This window comes from Prunus avium, chromosome 3, assembly GCF_965620075.1.
Source record: "Prunus avium chromosome 3, drPruAviu1.hap1.1, whole genome shotgun sequence".
In the NCBI taxonomy this organism is placed as follows: domain Eukaryota; kingdom Viridiplantae; phylum Streptophyta; class Magnoliopsida; order Rosales; family Rosaceae; genus Prunus; species Prunus avium.
In genome coordinates this window covers 36,433,532-36,442,926 of record NC_142286.1, presented here as the reverse complement: position 1 = coordinate 36,442,926, position 9,395 = coordinate 36,433,532, and the positions used below count along the sequence as shown (strand labels likewise).

At 37.2% G+C, this 9,395-nt stretch overlaps 1 long non-coding RNA gene across 5 annotated transcripts; it reads right to left on the bottom strand.

The window, feature by feature from the left end:
• Positions 1 to 4,841: 4,841 nt before the first annotated feature.
• On the bottom strand, positions 4,842 to 7,848 carry LOC110773050 (uncharacterized). Of its 5 annotated transcripts, none has more exons than XR_002529223.2 (6): positions 7,567 to 7,848; positions 7,364 to 7,452; positions 6,783 to 6,901; positions 6,564 to 6,672; positions 5,698 to 5,979; positions 5,285 to 5,462 (listed from the first exon to the last, which is right to left on the bottom strand). It is a non-coding gene; the product is annotated as an uncharacterized LOC110773050 (long non-coding RNA). The 5 variants fall into 5 exon arrangements; XR_002529224.2 differs by having other exon boundaries at positions 5,705 to 5,979; XR_002529226.2 differs by lacking the exons at positions 5,285 to 5,462; positions 5,698 to 5,979 and adding an exon at positions 4,842 to 5,052 and having other exon boundaries at positions 7,567 to 7,846.
• Between the last annotated feature and the right edge of the window lie 1,547 nt (positions 7,849 to 9,395).

The window sequence follows — 9,395 nt, the reverse complement described above, 5'->3', positions numbered from 1 at the left end:
TCCTAGGAATGCCTGGAATAACATACGTGAAATTGGGTTTGATCCAACGGTCCAAACACATCAAACCCAAAAATCACAGAATAGGTATAATTGGTTCGAGGTCCATACGATATCCAAATTAAGATCCGTAAACTCTTACGCGCTCGTGACAACGTAGGGATCATTCTAAGATAAAATGGGATTTCTGCCGGTCTGCCCACGCGTCGGCAGCGCGTGGTGGCGCGGTTACTGTTCCGGTGACCGGAAAAATTTAGTATCTTGACTCCAAACTCCTAACCTAGGTAGAACACCTAATTTGGAGTCACCTTTCTTCTTGGGTGAAGGCCAGAAAATGGCCGGAAGTGGCCGGAATCGGGTTCTCAAATTCTGTCAAAACCTAATTCGAAAATCGGGTTGCTTAAGCTACGAATCGTTAAAAACCTAACCATCAGTCAGCTAGAGCACGCAGAGTAGATGAGAAACCATACCTCGTGCGTCGGAAATGGTGGTCGGACGACGGAGAACGAGCGGCTGAAAAATCGCGACTGTTTCCGACTGTTTCCTTGCGTTTTCCGGCGGCTGGACGACGGCTGAGGGCGGAGGACGGCCTGGGTGCGTCGGCGAGGTCTGGCCGGATGTTTTGGTACCGGTGTCGTGGGCTAGGGTGGTCTGTGATGGTGGCTAGGTTAGTCGCAGAGGGAGAGAGTCGACGGGAGAGAGAGAGACGCACGGGAGAGAGAGAGTGAGGAGAGAGAAATGAGATATTATTTCTGAAAAAAACTGATTTTATCCAAAAATAATTTCCGAAAAATAATTCCAAATATGTCCTCTATATTTTTCGATCGTAACTTTCTCGTTCCAAGTTCGAATCGAGCCTACTCCGTGTCTACGGACTCGGCTCAGTACCACCTATCTAAAAATACCACTTGTCGTCCCAAAATCACTCCGGATAAAAATTGACCTTTTTGCCCCCACTTCAAGGGCAAAATTGGAAATTCCATTTTTAATTTAAATAAATTAGTGAATAGTCTTATTTTTGGTCCGGGATGTTACACCTATTGTACCGTCAATGCACAAGTGAAAGAATATTGAAGTCCTCTTAATTGAGGCATAGAAAAGAACTAATCCAAGCCAATATCCCCTTGGAGCACAATGGTTTGATTAGAGGTCGAGATTAGTGCACATCCAACACGTAATCATGCAAATACACACATTTCTATTGGGTCGCTTTCAATCCCAACAGTGGTACGCCTATGCAATCCAACAACTCAGAACCCAGAGAAGCAGCTCGATTTTCACCCATCAGCAGGGGTCGGGCCCGTTGCTCTTGTTCAAGCCTAATCCAACTTTCAATTGGATCACTTGGAGGTTCACTCACTGCAGAAACTAGCGGTTTCAACGTACAGATACACTCGGGGCATTGGTGTTGCACAGTCTACACCCCTGACGGAAAAAGACATCATGATGGTCAGCATTGCTTCCAGGCATTTTCGCTTTGCTTATACAATGGAATGCTGTACTCGGTTGGTGCTAACATGACACACAACTTTCTTATTGGGTTGGATCCATTCATGATGGTCAGCATCAACAAGAAGATTGAACAACATTATGAAAGTCGTTACATTGAATTGGATCCGCAGTCTTTGGTGAGAAAAATAAAGGCTCACAAACAAATTCCAAAACGCCTGAAATCTCTTGCTTCCTATTCCAGACTTTATATGGGGGAAGGGAAGGGAAGGGAAGTAACTTGTTTAGGCTTCAGTTTTTATGACTAATTTGATGGGTGGTAATGGTATTATGAGGATGTGATCTCAAAGCCAAGCAACCTTTTGAATTGAATAAATCCCACAAGGATCTCTCCTCAAAGCCCTGCCCAACAAGAACAACTTTATTCAACCGAAACAAAGTGCGTATTATTTATTTACCGCCAGAAAATCTGGAACCAGAACAAAAGAAGTATTCCTTGTTCAAACTGTTGCTAAACAAAAACGAATGGAAACCCATTTATGATATCATCAAGAATATTCACAACGACTCATCATGTGCTTTCAGAGAAATTTTTGTATATTCAGGGTACACCACGTGGCTAGTGTACCATCCAATACACATGGGACATGTGGAAATATTGTCAAATACACGTAGGACATAAAAATAAAATATTTCCACATGTCCCATGTGTATTGGATGGTACACCAGCCACGTGGTATACCCGAAACATGCAAAAATTACTCATGGTTTCATTATTTATCTATCAAAGAAGGGCAGGGCAACCACAAAATTGGAAACCCAATATGATACCACCAATCACTCACTCACTCACTGACTTTGTGAATAATTTACAGGGACTAACTAACTCTACACAAGAATGAGAAAGTTAAAATTAAAAGAATACCAAACTACATGGCCAATCATACCAAATCCTAATCCCACAAACACAGAAAAAAAAACCCCTGATAATTTTACAAGTTTCAATATCTCTTGATAAACACTACTAAGTAAAATGAACAAGCAATCTATTTGCTGCGAATATCATCATCAATTACCTCTCCTGTGACGGTGTTAAGCTCATAATTTCATACATATACATGCCCAAATTTACTTACTTCTTTTGCTTAGTTTCCTAAATTTCTATGTTATTTGCCTCTCTTTGTGTGTTTTGTAGGCAAAAAGAGCAAGAGAGCATAATTCATGCAATTCAAGCATGTTAAGGCCTAATTTGGATGAATCGATGAAGAGCTTAAAGACAAACTCATTTTGGCTACAGCCCCCTGCCAGTCCAGTTTCGTAGGTCATATTGCAAGCTTTGTTTCAGCAACCTACATAGCTCGGATGAGGCAATATTCTTCATGAAAGTTGTTCCAATGGGTGTATACTATAACATATCCAAAATTCAGCCCCATTGGATAAATATGGAGTCTGTTACCTAGCAAACACAGAACCATGCTCAGGATGGATTTTGTCAGCGAGCAAAAACGAGTTAGCAATTTGTTTTGGCCTTAACTTCTTCATCCGAGCTCGGATTGGGCCAATACTTGTGTGGTTGGATCAGACACATTCTGAACTTCAATTTGGAGTGCTTAAAGTTGTCATTTGCTTAAGAGAAGCCCAATTTGTAAGCCCTTGAAGTTGCTGGTCATGCTGACCTCAGGATGAGCTATTGTTTCTGGTTGGAAGCTTGGTCATGGTGACATGAAGATGAGCTAGGGCTGCTGGTGGGATTTATTGGTGAAGTGCATCAACCAATTCTGATTTTCTAATACAAGTGCATCAACCAATTCAAATTTTCTAATACAAGTGCATCAACCAATTCAAGATTTTATAATACAAGTGTTGTATGCATTAGCCATATTGAATTCAGATTTTCACTTCCCCTAGGCCTATAAATAGGGATGTTCTCTAAGCTTGTAAACACACCCCAAGGGGGGGAGCTCTCAAACACTTCTCTAGAGCTCCCTTCCCTTCTCTCCCTCAAATTCTCTTAATTTTGCTTTCTAGTTCTCAATTCTAGCTTTCCTTTTGCTTCTTAGTTGTAATTTATTTTTCTTTGTAATGTAAATTCTTTTCTTAAGTTTTCAAGTTTAATTAGTTTCCAAGTTTCAATTATGGTTTTTGTTCTTATTCATTATGCTTATAAGTTAATATGCTAGTTTGAATGATTGATCACCATTTAGGCTTGCATGTTAGCTATCTTGGTTTGAATTAAGAGTATACACCATGCTTTAATTCGAATTGAACTATGAATAGGAAGAGTATGTATGGACATTCAACAACAGAGATTAGATACATGCTTGGTTGTTTAAATTGTTCTTCTATGCTTAATGGGTTCCTAATGCTTAATTTTAGGTTAGACAACAAATGATCAAATTAGGGAATTAGGAACACAAGGTTATGACCATACACCATGGCTTAATCATACTTTAGCTAGAATCAATCCATTAATCTAATTGAACTTGGGAACTTATTTGCTTGAGGTATTTCCTTTTTCTTGTTTTATTTATTTCCTTTTTTCATTTCTGTTTTGTGTAGGAGAAATAAATGGGATCATTCAATCACCAATCCTCGTGGGATCGACTTCGCACTTACATACGCTATACTACCGAACGGCTCGTGCACTTGCGAGTATCACAAGTTGAGGATGCAGCTTAATCCATTTTGGTGCAGCTGAATCTACGCAACAGACGGGGAAGTACGTACTGTACGAGGAACTGGAGTTGGCCAGCGAGGGTGCAAAATCAATGGTAGTTTCCTGCTTCAGTCTAATTTACTTTCTGTTTTAATCGTATTAGGGTTCTTTCTTAATTAGTAGACTTCTTTCCTATGCAAACACTAAGAATATCGTTATCATTATCGTCCGGTATTTTTGATCTTTTTAATCTTTTAGAGCGATGAATATTGTTCTAAAAGATCAAAAAGATAAATAGAATTAACAATATCAAAGAACGGTAACAAGCATTCAACATGTATAGATAAATAGAATTAACAATATCAAAGAATTTGAATATTCATAGCTAGGCTACGTCGTAGCCTTAATAAAAAGAAATTAGTTCATGAAAGATTTATTGAGAATCATGATGATTGATGAAGACATGGAAGACACCGAATTCTCCAAGTAGAACTCAAAGGTTGCGCGAGCTCTCTTTGTATTCTCTTTAGGGTTTTTCGGCTATGAGTATGAGTGTGTAGGAATTTTATGCTAAATTTACCACATTTGTATACCACATTCTCATATCACCTTATGTGGCAGATGAGGATAAATTATAGAGTGAAACGGTATCACCACGTCAGCGGGTGATACTCCCACTCAAAATCTAACACGTGTCTATTTTTAAAAAATAATTATATTTTTGGGAGCTTTAGTAATATACCCAAAATAGGACATGAAATTATAAAAAAAACCTCATATGGAATTCACTTTAGAAACACACCCAAAAACCATTTACAAACTAAAAAATGAGTGTTAAAGTTCCTATAAATTACATCTCTGCCATTCATTAACTTAAAACAAGCCTAATACAAAAACTCAAAAAAGACCCAAAATAAGCCCAGCCCAGATTTGACCACACAAAAAAAGCCCTGCAAGCCCGAAATACATTGTTAATACCACGTCATAAAAATACATTGTTAATACCATGTCATAGAAATACATTGTTAATACCATGTAATGGAAGTACAATGTTAATATCATTTCATAGAAAAACATTGTTAATACCATTTCATACAAAAAAACTAAAAAAAAGAGGGAAAAAAACCCCAGCAAGACATTGTTAATACCATGTCATAGAAATACATTGTTAATACCATGTAATAGAAGTACAATGTTAATATCATTTCATAGAAAAACATTGTTAATACCATTTCATACAAAAAAACTACAAAAAAAACAGAAAAAAACCCCAGCAAGACATCCGATATCCTTTGCAAAAATCACCTCCAATTGTCCACAATTTCACTATAAACAATCGCAAAGGCAAAAGGAAATACATCTACAAGAAGAAGAAAAAAAGTACACTGTTAATACTATGTCGTAGAACTATCTTCCTAGTAAAAATCACATTATGCATATCATAAACTTCAAGTGCACATCTATATGAGCAAAATATAGAGCATGTTTTGTTACTGAAAATCTGTTAAAACTATGTCATAGAAGTATACTGTTAATACTATGTCATAGAAATTAACTCAGTTGCAGGGTATGAACAGTATAACAACTGTTCATACCACTTACTGGAAGCTAACAACTACAATCCAGCAACATATGAAGCTTGATTCAGATACATCATCATGTTGGCGGGGGGTTCAGGATAAGAAGCAAGTTTCTCATCCCTTGCATAGGAGGGGTTCAACAAGTTTTGGTTGCTTAAATTTTGGAAATATGTAGCCATAGCTTGGTTGGTTGGTTCCTCTGTCTCCAAAGCCAAAGCCTTGAGTTAACTTGCGACGAAATCCAAATTACCAGTCTTGCTCATAAACAAATTACCATTGTAGATCAATCACAGATTCCTAACATAGAAAATAAGAAACTCATAAAAAAGAAAGCCTAACCAAAATTACCAAAAGCAAAACCAGCAAAATGAAAAGGAACCACAGAGTGATCAAACTAGAACATAAGCCAAATTTAACCCAAATATCAAAACCAGCAATTGCAGGGTATGAACAGTATAACAACTATTCATACCACTTACTGGAAGTTAACAATAACTACATCATTTTATTTGCATAATAGGTACGATAAAAGTGTAAAACTCCATACCACTCAAAATCAATACTCAACAATGATAAAAATATAGAGAATAACTCCATCTCAACAATAGTTGCAGGTCCATACCACTCAAAATCAACTCAATTGCAGGGTATGAATAGTATAACAACTGTTCACACCACTTACTGGAAGTTAACAACTACATCATTTCATTCACATAATAGGTACGATAAAAGTGTACAACTCCATACCACTCATTATATGCATTGAGATCCATATGTAGTAATTACATTATATAATAGGAGATCCAAAATGTTACTTCACATCCTAATGCAATACAATAAAACTCCGAAAGATTATTATATCACCAAAACAAAAGACTTACTTCAGCCATGCTCAAATGAAAGTTGATAACTTGTTTTGGTTGGCTCCCTTGCTTCCCAAGGGCCTCATCTAATGCAGCATTGAAATTGTCAAAAGGAACCAGCTCCATCCTACAAATAGGGAATCCTCTGATGTTAAACATACAACAATTCAAATTAAAAAAAGTAGGGTTAAAAAACTAAAAAGAAGCAGCCAAGTGTATAGTTAATGGAGAACTTACTCATATTTTAACTTCCCTTCCCGTGCTAGGTCCAGGAGGGAATCTATCAAAACTCTACACTCTTTTGCCTTCTCTGTACTCATCCAATTCTTCAACCAGAATCCCCTCAAGTAAAGATCCTGCAAACATAGATATTTGAGACAAGATGACAGAACATAAAAATATCACAAACAGATAAATGTCAGTGGAACTAATCAGAAATTTCTCTACTAACAGAAACTGGTGGACAAAAAACTGTGTTGCTTTAAGACAAAAGAAATCCTAAATCCTATTTCTTCATCTCCGCCACCAGATGAAGAGCTAACCTAATCTAGGTCTTAAAACGCCTAAAAGGATTTCTGAAACTATACAAACTTTGAATTTCTAGTCAAATAGACCTCCTAGGTTTGTAAAAATAACAGTCAATACAACTTAGTTGGGATGATAGAAGACTAGAATTATATCATCCCATCAATGCATATAATGATTGCAGTCTTTCAATGCACATCTGGATAAGGTAGTAACGCAACAGTACCTAAGCCGATAAAAGAATCAAAATTCCGGTTCGAGATCAAACCGTAGATAGCTATTTTGCTATGTACCTTTTGATTGAAGCTAAAGCTCAAACAATCAACTGCAGCTCAACAAGCTCTCACACCATTTCAGAATACAGAGTCCAGCAACCAAAGAGCTGAATGCAAGGGAGGGAGTGAAACAACAGCATTTTCACGCTCTCAAAAGCTAAAATTGATTCCAAATAACTATACTATCAGCAAGAGCATGAGGAGAGGATCGAAATCCATACCTAGATCTGCGACAACAGTCGTTGGAACCACCAAAAAAGGTGTCGGAAAACTTGAAACCCTCAAAGGTTCCTAGAGCTCGCGACGGCGAAAGGAGGCTAGGCTCTCCGGGAATGGGCTCAAGCGTGGTTTACCGACCTCCTCTAGTCATTTTCCGACTAGTCACGCATCTAGCCGTGGCCGAAGCACCAAGATCGCTGGCCAAAACTGGTCAACTTGGTTTCTGCGAAGGGAGAGAGACGAGAGAGAGAGTCCCAGAATTTTTCAAAAAAACTAATTTAATACTAAAAGGATGATAAAGGTATTTCATTTAACTAATTAAACTAAAAAATTATAACAGCTGTCAATTTTGGGCTTTTTTTTGGTGTGTTTATATATATTGAATGATGTAGGGTTTATTTATAGAATTATGTCTAGAAATGGGTATTTCACTAATTTTCTATATTTTTTTTTCATAGTTGTACCTTGTCTTCCAACTTTACCCTGAATAAATTTTATTTAAATTTTTTTTGAAAAACATGAAAAAGAAAACAAGATTGTAGCAGTGTCCCACCCAGATCCCATCGGCAATCTGCCCACCACGCACTGCCGCCCCTTGGCTGCAGTCCCCCTCCATGAATAACAACATCAAACAACACCACCCAAAAAGTGGTTGATAAAATTAACAGAAAAATGAAAAAAATAACGGATTTACTTGGTTGCCCATATCATCCATCATTACCTTTCTGAAAGTGGGTTGTCAACTTATCATCACAGGAGATGCTTTTGAAGATTTCTGATTTGCACTTATATATATTCAAGATTTTTGGCTTTTTCTTAATGCGTTTAACTTTTTTACCGAGAATGAGAGGGAGGGAAAGAGGGGTTGGGGATGTTGGATGAGAAGGGAGCGAAAGGCTGGGGTGGGTGGCGAGGGAAAAGAGAAGACAACTTGGTGGCGAGGGAGAAGTGAAGCATAGGGAAGACGGTGGGAGAGGGGTTAGGTCTAATTAATGTTGAAGGGTAAGCTTGGAAGACAAAGTCTAGGTGTAATTCTTTTTTAATTTTCTTTTAAAATTGATACGTGTTAGATTTTGAGTGGGAGTATCACCAGCTGACGTGGCGATACCGTATCACTCTATAATTTCTCGTAGATGAAGTGGATAACCACATTAATTAAAATTCATTTAACATTTATATATATATATATATATATATATATATATATAATTTATTAAAGTATGTTTGGGCCAATAGAATCCTTTTTTTTTTTTAAAGTTGGATATGTTTTTATTTATGGGTTTGATGGAAAATGTTAGATTGGGGATGATGTGAGTTTGTTTAGTAATTGAAAATAATGGAGAGAGAGAGAGAGAACGACGGGAGTGGCTAGTGGTGATGGCTGGTGGCTTGTGGCTGTGTGGGGGTGGTTGCTAGGGTTTTATTTTTATTTATTCCAGTTTTTGTTTTTTCTAACTTTCTTTATTAAAATACACTTCTTTGATTTAATTGATGTGGTATATGATATGGCATGCCACATCATGTGGTATAGAAATGTGGTAAGTGTAGCATTGTTATTTTTATAGTAGCCGAATCTTCCTATTTATATTACTAGAAATCCTACCTATCTAAGGTATAATTACAATTGTTATAAAAATAGTATTCCTACTAATCTAGGGTATTCTTTGTTTCTCTTTATTTGACTTGGATAAGACTTGAACCATCATGCACTAGGAACTTTGATAACACTCCTTGTGATAAAATGAACGATTTGGCTTCTTTCCAATTAAATCTCCAATATCCTCTTGCCCTTTTCAGTTCAATTTCTCCCATTTCCACAATTTCTTCACAT